A 16,218-nucleotide genomic window follows, 5' to 3' on the forward strand; every position below is an offset into this window, starting at 1 on the left:
TGACGGTTTTTTTTTCAGTCTGAACATCTTTGTCATTAAATTAATGTATTTATCCAACTTATAGTAATATAATTGCTTATATTTGGTTATTTAAATTTACCATCCTACTATTTGCTTTCACTTCCTATTTTTCCTTCATTTCTTTGTTTTTATTTTTCTTTTTATTATATTATTTTAAATCAAATAAATAATTTTATTATTTCATTTGCTCACTACAACTTGTCAGTTATACATTATTTTACTATTTTTCTAGTATTTATTCTAGAAATAACATACATTTTTGACTTGTGAATGTCTATGATAGATTAGTACTTTTACCATTTTCTATGTAAGATAGAATATTTAACCCTATTTACTCTACCTCTGCCATATGTGCTATGTATGTTCAAATATTCAATGTATTATTGTTATTGTTTCACATGTCAATATTCATTTACATTTATATATATATATACGTATACATATATATATATTTACCATTTATTCCGCTTATCATTTGTTCCTGTAACTCTGAGATGCCATAAGGAATCAACCCTCTGCCTACAGAAAATTATTTATTATTTATCTTAGTTTGGGTTTGCCACTGATAAATTCTTTCACTTTTTTTTTTTTTATGATAGAAGCCAAAGATTTATTTGTGTTTTAAATATAAGGAGGAAAGGTCACGTTAGCTTGGAAAAATTATGTCTTTTGAGCAAAAATATTGTAATTTATTCAATTGCCAAAAAAATACTTATTCAAGCCATAGTTTGTAAGTGTGGAATACTTTTAAATTCTGGGACAAATGTCAAACATAAATAACTGCAGAGGACTCAGGAGGGTGATTAAAGATGCAGTTCAACTATAAGCATCTTTGGAGAGAAAGGAGCCCAACTCTACTCTTTCTCCTCAATTATTTTATAGTTAATTAACTCATTGTAGAACTCTAAAAATGTATATAAAGAATCTTAAATTAGCATCTATGTCCTAATTCTTAACTGATGACTTCCAGTCGACACTAAAAATATTACAGAGGTAAAAATGTAACTACATGATAAGATTCTAGAAAATAAAAACATAACACTGTGTGAGTCGAGGACAGTTAAGAAGATAGAATGCATGATAGATAGTTCAACAGAGGTATTCTCATATAAGAAACTTCTTACAAATGGATTGGAAGACTTGACAGTTTTTGCAACATGATCCTTTATGACACTGTGCTCCTTGTTTCAGCACACAATTTTGAGGATCGCAACAGCTATCAGGTCCACATTGTTCTGGAGTACCACAATCACAGACTTCATCTTCCTCCACTTTATTATTGCCACAGACTGATCCCCGTTGCCGTTGCATTGGTGGCTTATTTTGAAGACATCTAGCACCCACATTTGAAGTAAAATGTTTAAAGTCACTCAAACTGCAACTGCTAAATCTCTTCACACCACTGGATTTCATAGCATCAGGATTCATTGTACAGGTGGTTTCTGAACATTGACATTTCTTTGGGTCATCATATGATATTCCCAGACTGAGTGCCAGAAGCTGGGTCACAATAACGGAAAAGGCCTCCAGAGTTGACTCCTTGGGATACAATAGAATTCCTGCAGAATAACGGGTAACACACATTTTCCCAGGAAATGTTGCTCCCACATAATGTGGATAATCCCTATATATGAATAAATATGCAATATCATGAGGCCTTAGGGTGAGACAAGACAGTTTCCATTCTAAAAATCTATGCAATAATTCATCTGCCTCACCAGCTGTAGAAATCTTATTTTCATCTGACCACAACTCCAATGATGACAGCACAACAGTAACTTTAAATTGGGTGAACATTGAATTCACAAGTCCAACAATTTCGACAACTTTATTTGTTACTATCATGCTATCAGAGCCCAAGTAATCATACAAAGCATTGTCCACCACAATATGTACTTCTAGATAAAGAGGAAATAAATCTGGAACATCTGATTCCAATTGTTTACTTATAAAAATGTTATAATCCATTGGGTATTTTTCTGTGTTTTTGTTATGGTTGTTAAAAATTGGAAATTCATTGTTTTCTTTCCCTAATTTATAAAGAAGATGCTGAAATTCAATTGTGTATTCCAGAGGCTCAATTCCGTAAGACACATTTTCAAATTGCAGTATTCCTCTCAGTCCAGAACACGTGCTGAGTGTGACAACAGAATTCAGATATCCTTCGATATTTCCTTGATAGTAGCATTGAGTCTCAATATTTGAAGAATGAGAATTCACAGATCCTTGATTATATAAATAAACCATAAAATTATCTGCTACAAAATATCTTTGCTTAAGATGCACAGTATAAGGTCTCTCATCTATTGGAATAATATAGGATATCTGTTCCTGGTCTTGAGGCTGGTAGGCCACAGAGCCCCGCAAGCAGCAGCAGCAGGTGGAACATGCTGTGGTTTCTGGGCTCCAAGCGGCTCGACGGTGGTCTGTTGGCCGGCAGAACGCGGGACTGGGGGCCGCGAAGGCAGCCGGTGTTCTCTGGGGCTGTGGCCCCGGCGGGCAATCAATTCTTTCACTTTTTATGTGTCTGAAGATATATGTTTTTGCCCTCATTTTTGAAGGTTATTTCCACTGAATATACACTTCTAAGTTATTATTTGGTGGTTATTATTGTCACTCAATTGATTTTCAGTTTCCCTTTTAAGATTTAGAGGTAATTGTCATGCATCATGTATCATCACACATTAGACCAAAAATACTATGCTATACATTGCTGATGGAAATATACATGTATAATACATTTTCCAATTATATTACTGCTGATTGCACTCAATGACATGGCTTGATGAACTAAATAACACCCATTTCATCCTAGGTAGCTTTGACTGCCTGTCCCAAAGTCATGTGTTCAGTTTCTCTTTGGATCTTGTAGCAAGTTAACAGTTGTTTCTCAAACAGAAACTGAGTTTCTGGAAAACAGAGCATGACTTTCTTCTAAAACACTAGAGTTCTATGCTGTGATTCCACAGTGGAGAATTGTAAAAGGCTCCAAAACGAATTTCTATTTGCCACCTGGATTCAGCCAGGTCCTCTCTGAAGTTTGAGCCTACTGCAGAGCATTCCCTGGCAGGTTACTTGTTAAATGGATCAGAGCTTCACACCAGATGTGGGATGTGTTGTCTCTGGAATCCGAAGACGACCACCAAGCCTTGGACTTCTTTTACAGTGACACAAGGTGCAAAGTCTAGAAGGGTATTCTACACTTTGGAGGTCACGTTCCTACATAGTACTGACCACTGGAATCTATTTTTATGGTATTTACCTTCCACCATCTAATTGAACGGGCATCTTATTAAGGTAGATAAGGTTAGGACCCTACCTCTCAAACTTTCTGGCTGAAGGACTAGGTTTATGTTTTCCCCTCAATTCACCATAGGCTGATAATTTTTGTCATCTATAAAATCCCATACTTGGATGTTGCATCAATGTCAAATTACTACAAAGTTTCCAAATGCTTTTCTCACATAATGTATTTATCTTGCCATGAACTGGTAACACAAAGTTTACAGACTGACATTTGCAGTACCTACTATTCTAGACACTATGGATTAAGGGAACAAAACAGATAAGGTCCCTGCTCTCAAGGAGTTTATGTTCCAATGGAGGAGAAAAACAATAAAAAGTAGAAATATAAGTAATGTAATATCAGGCACCAATGAGTATTATAAAGAAAAAGTAAGGCACTATCAAAACATAAATAATTATGGGTGAGTGCTGTTTTAAATAGACTAGTCAAAGAAGGATTCTCTTATCACTTTGTATTGGAGAGAGACTAAATGAAATGAGAAAATAAACCAAATAAAAATTATAGAAATGAATATTCTAGGAAATATCATAATCTCGCAAAGGCTCTGATATGGGAGCATCCTTAATATTTTCTAGACCAAGGAAGAAGACCCATGTGGGAGGAAGGAAAGAAAGGGGAAAAGCAATGGGAACTGAAGTTGGCCATACAGCATGGGGAGCTAAGTGAAGGTCTTGGATGGCTCATGCCTGTCATCCTAGCACTTTGGGAGACCAAGGCAGGAGGATAGCTTGAGGCTAGGAGTTCAAGACCAGCCTGGGCAACATAGTGAGATCCTGTCTCTATAAAAAATAGAAAAATTAGCTGGACATGGTATCATGACCTATAGCCCCAGCTACTTGAGAGGCTGGGGCAGGAGGATCACTTAAACCCAGGGGTTCAAGTTCGAATTCGAGTTCAAGTTCCAGTCTACAGTGAGCTATGATGGTGCCATTGCACTCCAGCCTGGAAGACAGAATGAGACCCTGTCTCTAAAAACAACAAAAGTTTTCTTAAAGACATGGATTGTTTGTTTGCTGTTGTTGTTTTTTAAAGTATTCTGTGAAAACAATGGAGATCTATTTATGTTTTTAAGAGATAACATCATTATGATATAATGAATAAGTGAATTTGAGAGCTTAACCACAGTACATATGATCTCTAAAAACCTTGCATAAAGCAAGTTAATTTCAACCCATTAGTGTCAAGTGAGCTGGGGTTATAAATTGATGGCCAAATAATTTGGATTTTTGATAAAAGCTTACTCTACAGCCACACATATAGGGAGCAATGAAACTTGTGTTTCTTAAATAGTCCCATCCATTTCTTCCCTCCATCATTCAAATTAACAGATCACCATGTGGAGTCAGCTTCCAGAGATAGGACAACTTCCTCACGCAGTCCAGGATGATGCTGTCTATTTCTCTAGCTCCTTGGGGTTTGGGGAAAGGGTTTGCTGCTCCCTTCTCTCCTGTTGCTGCCGCTGGAAGCAGTCTGTCGTGCCTAAGCCTCATGTGGCTACTCCATTGGTTTAAAACGCTTTTTCATTGATTGTTATTGCTTAGAGTTGTTTTCCTTTTTTAATTTTATGACTTTCCAACCATGACATTCAACCTTTATTCAAAATGTAAATGGATTAAGTGATTAATTTTTTGTTATGTGTATTTCATTTCAATTAAAATATTTTAAAAGGTAAAGGGGAAAGAATATATGTTTTTTAAATAGAGCTCTAATATTTGGTTAGACTACATCTCTGGTACTTGCTGTAAAATGCTGGTAGTCAGATTAATTGTACTTAAATCATGCGCATTCCCCCAGAGTGCGTTATAACCATTCAGCAAAACAATGCTTCTCTCAAACAATCATATTGAGCTTTACTGGGGGATCTTTTACTACCCTAAACCAATTTTCTGAGGAATAATTTAGCAGGGAAATCATTTCATGAAAATCAGAAGAATATATTTTGTTCTATTTATTTTTTTCTGTCATTTCAATAAAAAGGAGAAAAGCTGTTTACCTGAAACTAGCATCTGCTACCAATTTTTAAAAACTGACAACTTCCTTCTCTTTTTAAAAGATTAGCTATAACTCTTAGCATCTCTAAGGAGGATTACAGAGGAATATGAATGGAAAGTTATATGATTTTATGTTCTAGAGGTGTCTTAAATTCTCACAGGTTTCCATTCCCAAAGCTGCCCACGTCATTTTCCCACAAGCTACCAAAGGGCAGCAGGTCACGAAATTCTGAGTTCCTACCAGCAGCTGATGGGAGCTGGGGTGGCCCCCCTGACCCAGGTGGGGAAGTGAGAGGAGGAAGGTGGGTATCAGGACTTTGAGTGTGAGAATTGTGAATTGGAACAGGGAGACTACAATTAGCCTTTCTTCGCTGCCAAACTGAAAGAGACTATAAAGCCAGAGCCTGTGTGGCTAAGTGTAGATAAAATGCATAGAAGAGATAAGAGAATCTTCAAAGGGAGAGAAACTTTGAAGCCAATATGCAGAAGAGACCCAGAAGCTCCAGACAGAGAGTCTGGCTTAGCTCTCCCTGAGTATACTTTTCCATTTGCATTTTCTACCTACTGCTATTTCCTCCAATACAGTCACTCTAGGAGAGTCTAGGCCCCACTACGTTCAGATTCAAAACTTCCAAGCAAATTCAAAACACTGATTTTTATTGATTTCTACCCCCTCTCCCCACCCCCACCCCCCACCCCCGCCCTCATATCTATGCCTAAGTATTTTCTGAATCCAACTCAGGAACTTTTGTCATGGCACCTAAAAAGGCAGCCAATTCATATAGGATTTGCTTATTCACAGCCTCTTACTGGTTAGAAATTCAAATCTAAAAGATTGGTCAAAACAGAGTCAATGCTGGTTGGGGGGAGACCATAGTATCAATTGAACATCTGTTTAACTCAATGAATTCTCCATGTGAGAAGCAGAAATTGCTAAAACATTCTGATTCCATTGTGGCAGTGGTGGAAGTAGTCTATTCATCGATATGGTATTAATTTCTTTTTCATTCTCTAAATTTCCACTTCTCTGCTACTTAGGAATATGGCCTGTAGATTTTACAGCATGAAACTCATGTGGTTTTTCTTTTTCTTTCTATGTTCAAATTATTATTCTACAAATCTAGATAAACAAAGCCAAATTTCAGAAAAACAAATGCAAATGCTTGAGCATATTAAAGGGGGCATTGCTAAGTCATTAGGGGCAAATGCCTGTGCCAGCAACCCAGTGAAAACAGAGATCATTTTGTGCCCTCTTTGATCGATAACACATTTGTAAAAGATGATGATAGGAATGTCATATTTTCATTTGGCACATAAATAAAATAAAAATGTCATAGGATTGCTTAAACTGGTGATCCTTCACTGAGGTATGAAGGTCATTCCTTCATGAATACAGAAATCTCCCACATCTGAATATAAACTTGCAAATGCATTATGTAACATAATACTGTATGTTTATACTTTATACATTTTAATGAAATATTAAACAGGCTTATTTTGAGTAAATAACATAAATTGCAGTAGAGGTCATGGCAGTAAAATGAATGAAATCATTTCCCTGGGACCGTTCTTTTAAAGGCCCATACTTCTTCCCTAACCTAGGAATAGACTAGGTAGTTGCTCAAGATAATGCAATTATAAAAATTCCTATCATCATATCTTTCTTTCCATTTTTTCCCTCCCCTGCCATCAGTATCAAAAAATACAATTCCCTGAACATCTTCACATCCTTCTAACCTGCTTCCTCACCCATGGGTCAGAGGCAAATGGGCTATAAAAGATTTTGCTAAGGTGAAAAGATGTCATATGAGAGAAAATAATCTAGATGCCTACTTCCCCCATTTCATCGTATTAAAGAGTTCTGCCACACAGTAGGCATAAAATTAATAGGCAGTTTACATAACATTTGCAATAAATTGCCAGATAAAAAAGCTTCCTCAATTATGTGACTCTGAGATTGAAGAAACAAAACTATAAACTTTATTCTCCACTTGCATCGCTGCCAGCATGTTGTCTAAAACATCTGCTCGAGTAATATGTCATATGCAATAGCCTGTGCAGGTTAGGCCAGGACATAATAGAAGTAAATGTATTTTTAAATGCCAGATTTTAAAAGAAGACAGACCCATTTGGTATCTCATTATAAGTGAAATGACTTTTCATGTCATCCCATCAGTAGCCACGCAGCTTTGGGGAGAGTTTCAAAGGTCAACATCCACAACTCTTTATTCTTTACTCATTCACTGTTTTCTCATGAGAGAAATGCAGGAAGACTATTTTCTAAGTGGACTTGCATTTCATCTAACAAATGAAAAAAATTCTTGCTCTAGGTTTCTGTATATGCCAACAATCCCTTCAATTTGATATATACCCGTACCAGAACAAAACATCACGGGGGAAAAGAAACAAGTTTAAACTCTATTTCCTTCCCTATTTTCAAAGTATATGATTACAGAAAATACACCTAAAGTGATCCAAGAGACACCTGGAGACAGTTCCTTAAGGTAAATGGGAAAGGTATAATGGTTTCTTCAGAACTGCAAGGTATTCACTTCTGGGAAACATGCTTTTTATTCTTTTAGCTGGTACATCATCATCCAATCAACCCCAGCAAAGACAGTTAATAGGATTAACAATGCAAAATCATTACATGTGATAGAAAACTAAGATTCCAGGCTGTTTTCAGTTAACAATAATATTGCTTCACTTAACAATAATATTGACTAAACCTCTCCCATGGGCTTGGCTGGTTCTGGGCTCTGAAGATACAAGATGGTGACAAGTAAGCAGAGATAAATTTCAAGGGCAGTAGCTTTGGGTTATAAAAGGTAAAGGAGTATGAAAAGTATGTCAGGGTTCTTAGTTCCTTCTATTAACTACTCTCCACTCATGCATTCATTAGTAAACTCAGAAACAAAGGCAAAAGGAGAAGTTGATACGCAGAAGGCAACTGTGCTGGGGCAGTGAGGCAGCCCCTGACAGACGACTCAGCTTCCCGGTTACACACGAGCAGGTTGGGGCAGCAACATATTTGAGTTGATAAGAATCTTTCTGGACTTATTTTTTTTTCTATTAAATATCATCCTTCTTTTTACCCCTCACTACCCACTTCCTCCCCCCAATTAACTTTCTTGTCTACATTTACTGCCAGTCCCATTGCAAAATAACTGCTAAAAGATCCTGGTAATACCTGCCAACCAGACTGTCTAATTCCCACTGTTGTAACAGAAGTTAAGGGGCTGAAAAAGGGCAAAATGTATTAAAAATTGCCTCTTTGAAACCTCCCCCACTCTTTTTGGGAATTAAAAACTGCATTCCTGCCTAGGACCAGTCATCAGAGGGACAGAGGAGTGCTCTTTGTTCTTCATTTTAAACCACAGGAGAAGGTTCACAGGAATTGTCTGGGCAGGGATTGTCTTCACTGGAGATGCTACAGTTAAACAGCAATAGCCCTAGGCTAAAATTCCCTTTTAAAAGCTCTGTCTTTCTCCTTACAGAGAGGACGATTATACTTTTGGACGATGGCACTTTAAGATGAGAGCCTGCCATCTCATCATTTGCCAGCAAATTAATAAACTTCTCTTTCCCTTTCCTTACACTGCTTATCCTTGTTCAGCCTCAGGGACTAGTACCAAACTTTCAGTAACATTGTTGTGTACTTCTCTCCATTAAGACTCGTATACTGTCTGTTTTCCCTCAAGTACCTGGCTGAATCAATAGCTGTATAATCCAATAATATGGTTCAAGATAAGTACAAATGGCAGAGAGTGGTTTTTAATAGGCTGGCCCTATCAAGAGTTTCCAATAACTCAGCATAAACAAAGGTTAATAATGCCAGCATTCTAGAAATTATGGCAGAGACAATGGGAGAGTTACCTCTCACAAATGGGACTTTCAAGGTTTTCCCAGAGTAGAGCTACCAGAGCACTGACCCTCCTTTAGCATAATGTTGATCCTGCGCTATTGCCTGCTAACTGAGAATTATTTGGAGCCAAACCAAACATTCTGTACCTACTGATATAATACAACATGAATTCCACAGCGTACCTGGTGAATATTCCTGCCAAAAGTGTTTAACCTAAATTTAATCCAATCTTTCAATCTAACTTCCAGATTAGGAGAAAAACAGAGGAAAGAGGAACAGGTTAAACAAAACCATAAGGAACCTGTCAGACAAATAAAAAACAAAACATTTTGAAAGACATTGGATTATTATTATGAAAGTCAATGGATTATTTTTGCATAAAGAAACTTAAGAGGCTAATAAACTAAAGAAGCCTATTATTCTTAAACAGTTCTGATTTTATTTATTTTTTTAATAAATGACTCTCAAAGTACTTTCATAATAATTGCTGATGCTATGGGTCTAGTATTAGATGATATTTTTTTTTTTTTTTTTTTGAGACAGAGTCTTGCTTTCTTGCCTAGGCTAGAGTGAGTGCCGTGGCATCAGCCTAGCTCACAGCAACCTCAAACTCCTGGGCTTAAGCAATCCTACTGCCTCAGCCTCCCGAGTTGCTGGGACTACAGGCACGAGCCACCATGCCCGGCTAATTTTATATATATATATATATATATATATATATATATATATATATTAGTTGGCCAATTAATTTCTTTCTATTTTTATAGTAGAGACGGGGTCTCGCTCAGGCTGGTTTTGAACTCCTGACCTTGAGCAATCCGCCCACCTCGGCCTCCCAGAGTGCTAGGATTACAAGCGTGAGCCACCGCGCCCGGCCTAGATGATATTTTTGAATTACTATTAATATCATGAGCTGTGATAATGGCATTGGGTTTAAGTGGGACAATTTCAATGTACGTTGAAGGTATACATGGTGAAGGACCATAAGAAATGATTCAAAAAGTAGGCAAAATGTTAGCAATTATATTCTTTTTTAAAAAAATATACTTAAAGAATTTTAAAGCTAAAAGTGCCTAAATGGGTTAAGCTGTGATATTTGTTTTCATAAACAGAGTTCTTTCTATATAATTAACATAATTCTTCAATCTCATGGAATTTTAGTATAATAAGCTTTACTTATAAAAAATACTGGATAGAATTAATATAGAAATCTGCATCTTCCAGATAACGAAGTTAACCTCTTACCTACTAAAAATGTAAAATGTTGCTCATCTGAAATTACTATGAAATCATCTGCTCTGATAAGTAGACTTTGCAGAATATAACGAAATAGTTTCTTACTTAATTTAGGTAAATTCTTATAATTAAAATGCGGCATTAATGAAAGGACAATTCATTCAGTTGGCTGATGCTGACATATCTCTAGAATTTATTTTCCTGAAAGTCCCCTTGGTGTCAACTTGATCTGAGTCATTTTTTTCCTTTCATCCCTTCATTAGTATTTGTTGAGCATGTGCTTTGTGCCAGGAATAGCTCTGGGTTCCAGGAATGAATGTTCAAGAGGCTGTATGGAAGCAGAGCAGGGGAGAAGGACGTCAGTTTGGGGGTAGATTCCAAACCTGCTTGCATCATACTCACTTGAGAGCTTTTCCTTCTTCAACAAAAGAGTGTGTTTGGGACAAGCATGCTGATTCTGAATTTCTTATGATTGGTCCAGGATCTCCAGCTCCCAGGGTAGCTAGGGTAGCTAGGGTAGCCAGCTCTAGGGTAGTTGACACAGACACCAGCATTTGGGAATCAAGATGAAACAGACCCACGGGAAACCTCCTGGGGAGTGTGAAGGTATGCACAGAAGGAGTATTTCTTTAGCTAAATCTTGAAAGATAAAGAGGAACTTAGCAAATAGAAAAAGAGTATGAGTTCACAGATATTTTGAATTTGTGTCACTACAAAGATAATGGCATCTTCAACAGACAGTGAAAAGAAAAAAGTTAGGTTGTGAAGATCAGTTTTAGTGAAAAAGATAATGAGTTCAGTGATGGATAGATTGATATGATATGATCATATGATAACTCTCTTACTATTATGTCATTGACACGACAGCAATAATTGAGGTCAGATATCACTGCTGTCTTCACTTTTATTAGTCTCTAAAATTATTAATGTATAGGGAAGACACTTGAACATAGAGTCCAGCACTGCCTGACTTCAAATTTCTGCTCAACCACTTAAGAGTTGAGTAACTTTGAGCAAGTTCTATGTATTTAAGTTACCTAAAAGCTACCACATAGTATTGTTGAGAGGGGTTTAAATGACTTGACACACATAAAGGACTTAGAATAGTGTCTGGGAATGTGTGTGCTCAATAAATATTAGCAACTATTAAATTAGTACATGTTCAAAGGTGAGATATCTTCAGTTCTTATGACCACATTGCTTAATCAAATATATCATTTCATGGTTAATTTTTTAATGCTGTCCTTAATAACTATTCATGAAAACACTACTGGGAACAGTATATAAAATAGCACAATAGAAATACTACTTCTACTTTGTCAAAGAACATTTTAATAGATTGACCAATGAAAGTAAATGATGAATTTAGAAAAGTTAAGATTAAAGCCTTTTCAACATTTAATTCCTGTTCCCTCTGTGGTTGCTGCTAGTAATTCACTCAGCTCTGAGGGTTTCAAATTACAAAGGTGAAATGTGTACAGTTATGTTACCTAAAGTCCTGCACTTGTCCCCTAGGCTGCATCAGAAGAACAAAGACAAGTGGTTCGAGAAGAACGAAAGAAAATTTTATCTGCTGGCAAATGAGGAGTATATCAGACTTGCATCTTTAAGTACCATGGTCCTGTATGTAAGCAGATGAACAGAGCTTTTGAAGGGGGTTTTCAGCTTGGGGATATGGCTGTTTAACTATAACTGATAATCCTGATGCACTCCATTTCCAGCAAAGACAATCTCATGACTTCTGCCTGGACAATTCCTTTGAGCCATCTCCTGTGGTACAAAGAACAAAGGACACTGCCCCTGCCTCTCTTATTACTGGCATTGAGCAGGGATGCAGGCTTTAATTCCCAAAAGAGTGGGGGAAAAGTTTTAAAGAGACACCTCATAAAACATTTCACCTTTTTAAGGCAGGCTGTTCCAGTTACATCCCCAGCACTTAGCTCTGGCTGCCTCTAAGAATGCAGGAAACATCTGGGGAACCCATTCCCAGCCATCAACTACACTTACTGGGCCCCCACAACATATGGCTACATCGCCAGGGTATCCACAAATGGTCTTTTTTGATCCTCCTGACTAAATTGCTACTCATAATTTTTTCTCTATAATATTCTAAACTTATTATATACTTGGTAAAGAGACTAAAGAAGATTGTAGGAGGCAAGATTAATGACAGGAGAATGGGTTTTGTGGATTCTATGCTGTGCAGCTCTTAGAAGTGAACCTTTTCTGGAGCGAGTTTAGAAAGTAAGTTCTGCAGAACTCAGGTCCCTGTTAAAAAAATGTATTTGAGACAGTATCTGAGACAGTAAGAAACCCCCTCTCGTCTTAAGGATTTATTAGCAATGACTCCAATCCTTTTTTATCTTTCCCCATTTTTTTTTAATATTTCCTTCTCTATTCTATGCAATGGCTTTCTAAAAGGTTATATATATAATTTCATATATATATTTCACATATATACATGAAAAAGGTGGGGGGGGGAATACTGAATCCCATGGTATTTCTTCAGCTATCTCTTATTTTTGCTCTCTTCCATCTTTTTATTTTTTCATCCACTCTAGCCTATTTGGGAAAGATGAATTGTATTTGAAATCTATGAGAAAAAAAATATGTTGTAAATAATCTTGGTTTTCCTCTAAAAAAAAAAAAAAATCACAGTATCTTACCCCACAAACCAGACACAACCAGCTCTATGAAGTTAATCAACTATAAGAAATAGTATAATATAATTTGCAATGCCCCTCAGAACATTAATATAAGTGGCATGAAATAATGATTTAGTATATAGAAAACTTCATTTCATCAACAAAAGTACTCATGCAGCCAGCGATGATAACAAATGTGCACACTCAATTCAAATCTCACCAACTTGACATGTTTTTCATTATTATAATGTCAACTTCTCAAGACCAGAATGGATGAAATGAAAGTTACCTCCAATTCATAAGTGTTGGAGGGTGGCCATCTTTCTTCCACTCTGTCTGTGTGAAAGGCATTAATGATCCTACCAGCCTCTGCTGCTCTGCCTTTGTTCTAATGTGTGTCTCCAGCAGGTGGAAAGAACAGCTGGATCTTTTCCCCGCATTGTCTCTTTCACCTTGGAGAAGAACTTCCATTAGCCTTCTGATCCAAAGCCTAGGAATATATACACTCACTTCTAAAATGTACTCAAAGCCTCAAAATATATGTTCCAACCTAATTCTCTTTTTCATTACTTTTTTCTCTTTTTAATGTTCTAAGGACCTCAAACACCAAAAATGTACCCAGTATTATATGTTACATTAATAATCTTGTCCACATTCACAACACAGTCCTTCAATCCAGAAAAATGAGAGGAAGTCATTTTTATTATAAGACATATGCTACAGAGATGAGAGAGGGGATTTTGACACCAATTTCAGAGTGGCTGGTGCAATATTGTGTTAGGCTTCCTGGGACAATACTTAAATAAAATATCCCTCTCCATTAATAGCATTTTTGTCAATTATATTTCCTAGATTGGGGATTAGACCTATGGTCACCATGTTCAAGCAAAGCCTTATGCCGTCTCAATTATTCATATGCCCCAGTGGGTTACCTTATATCCATTTTCCAGTGTGATATATTCATTGCTGCCTGAGGAGGAAAGTGTGGAAATTACTAACACTCCATTACTCTAATTGCAAAAGAAGGGTGGTGAATACTGATCAAATACATGTACAGGGTCATGATGATTTTATGTTTGGTTATGGGAGATACTTTTTATTAATATCAGATCAGCAAAATTATATGGGTGCCTTATGTATACATATACAGTATATATAGAATATATACTTTATTATATACAAAGGATATGCATATATTTTTATATATTGTATATTACATATACAATAATATACAAATAATATGTATATATTTATATATAAATATATTTTATATATAAATGTATATAATATATATAATAATATATATTATAATATATTATAATTATATAATTATTATATTATATTATATTGTATTATAATATAATATATATAATATAATATATATAAATATATAATATATATAAAATATATATAATATATAAATATATATAAAATATATTTATATATATAAACATATAAAAATATATAAAATCCGACTGCCCAAACTAGCACAGCCTTGAGAATAAAATAGGTAATGCAAACAAGCTAAGATTGGTACTAAAAGGGCTAGAGAACTGACTAGGACAAAAGCACACCAAAAGGGTAGGGTGAATTCCAGCCCAAGCAAGGTCGGTGCCAATATACTAGCGAATGGAAAGGATGTGGCCAGAGGCAATGTGGGCGGTGGTTTTTAGATTCAGGTGGGAATGCAATTATAAACCAGTGAAGTCTGTCCAATAAATGAAAACATGTCAAGCTGGTGAGATTTGAACATCATACGGAAGCAGGGCTCAAATCCCTGAGGAATTAAGGAGGAGGATCTGGGCCCAAACCAAGAGAGTTGGGATTCGCCAAAGATCTGGACAGTCAAGCAGACTGACCACTCTGAGGTCCCTGATCACATTGACAATGGGCAGCCAGGGTTTCCAGAGGGTACCCAGTATGGGGGAAGTAGCCTTCTAGACTGCTAAGCTCTGTTCTTGCTGGATCCTGAACCACGGTGAGTCTGGGGAATAGACCTTAATCATCTGAGGCTGAAAAACCCACCCTTGGCACCAGGCACTCTTGGAAGACAAAAATTACACAGGACCTGAAGAAAGTAAAGTAAACAGATGTTAGGAATTATGGTGGATATTTAGAAGCAGCCCATCCAGACAAATTTCTTCCCTACAGATTACATCCGATAAAAAGCAAGAGTAAAATAGAATCAGGCAATCAGACAAGGCCAAAGGTCTTCTCTGAGCATTTTGCTGAGTTTATGTCAAGAAATATCTACAGTAAATAAACTCTGCCTACACAGAGGTTCACATAACAGGTGGAAAGGTCCATAGTCAATTAAATAAAGGGCCACCAAGTTTTAGTCCTATGACCTTCTATTTTCAGTTGTGATGACCCTCCCTGGTCCTTCAATAACTCAAGAAAACAAAGGTAGGTTTGTATGGAAGAATCCCAGGAGAATTAATTAATTTCTTATTGTCAATGTAATATGAAAGCCTGTTATTTCAAATTAAACCCTGAACAAAAATTATTAATATATAAGAAAGGGAAACATCCCCCCAAATTCTGTGACAGCATTTCACAATGGTTCAAATAATTATTAATAACTAGAAGAATACAGGCAAACACTCTTAGGCACAAGGAAGTTTTGAATGATTCAATAGGATCTGTATAATTAAAATGGAAATTAAATGTGTTGAGAACAGTTGGTAGAGCAGCTTTGCTTAGATTCAAAGTAGCATTAAGTTAGGAGAACACACAATTCCATGAAGGTGACCATGCGCTGGGTCTTAGAGCCTTTAGTGCTGAGGGGTTCTGTGTGTTCTTCATCAAGCATAGAAATGTTAGGTGAAGAAACAAGTGAAGAGAATACTTGGTCGGATTCATCCTTACCATAATGAAACAAAGGCCAGTGAGGTTCTCAGTTGCCATTCTCAACAATGGCGTCAAAATTTAGGGACTACGCTGTAGGAACCACGTAGGATGTCTCAGTATGTGTGACTTCTTCATCTTTGTTATTTTTATTTTCCTTGGTCTGTTCCCCTCCAAGAGTCACAATTAAAAACCTGTACAAATGATTGTTTCTAAGCCAAGCAGGAAAGTCTGTCTTTTTCTATAGTTAATATGCTGGTATGCAAAATCCCCAAGGGAAAGGGTAGATAGTAGCAAGTTTAAGTT

General features: G+C 36.5%; 1 pseudogene; it reads right to left on the reverse strand.

The window, feature by feature from the left end:
- Positions 1-1,167: 1,167 nt before the first annotated feature.
- LOC105863897 (disintegrin and metalloproteinase domain-containing protein 32-like) lies at positions 1,168-2,466 on the reverse strand (annotated as a pseudogene).
- Positions 2,467-16,218: the final 13,752 nt, after the last annotated feature.

The sequence above is a fragment of the Microcebus murinus genome, chromosome 7, assembly GCF_040939455.1.
Source record: "Microcebus murinus isolate Inina chromosome 7, M.murinus_Inina_mat1.0, whole genome shotgun sequence".
NCBI lineage: Eukaryota > Metazoa > Chordata > Mammalia > Primates > Cheirogaleidae > Microcebus > Microcebus murinus.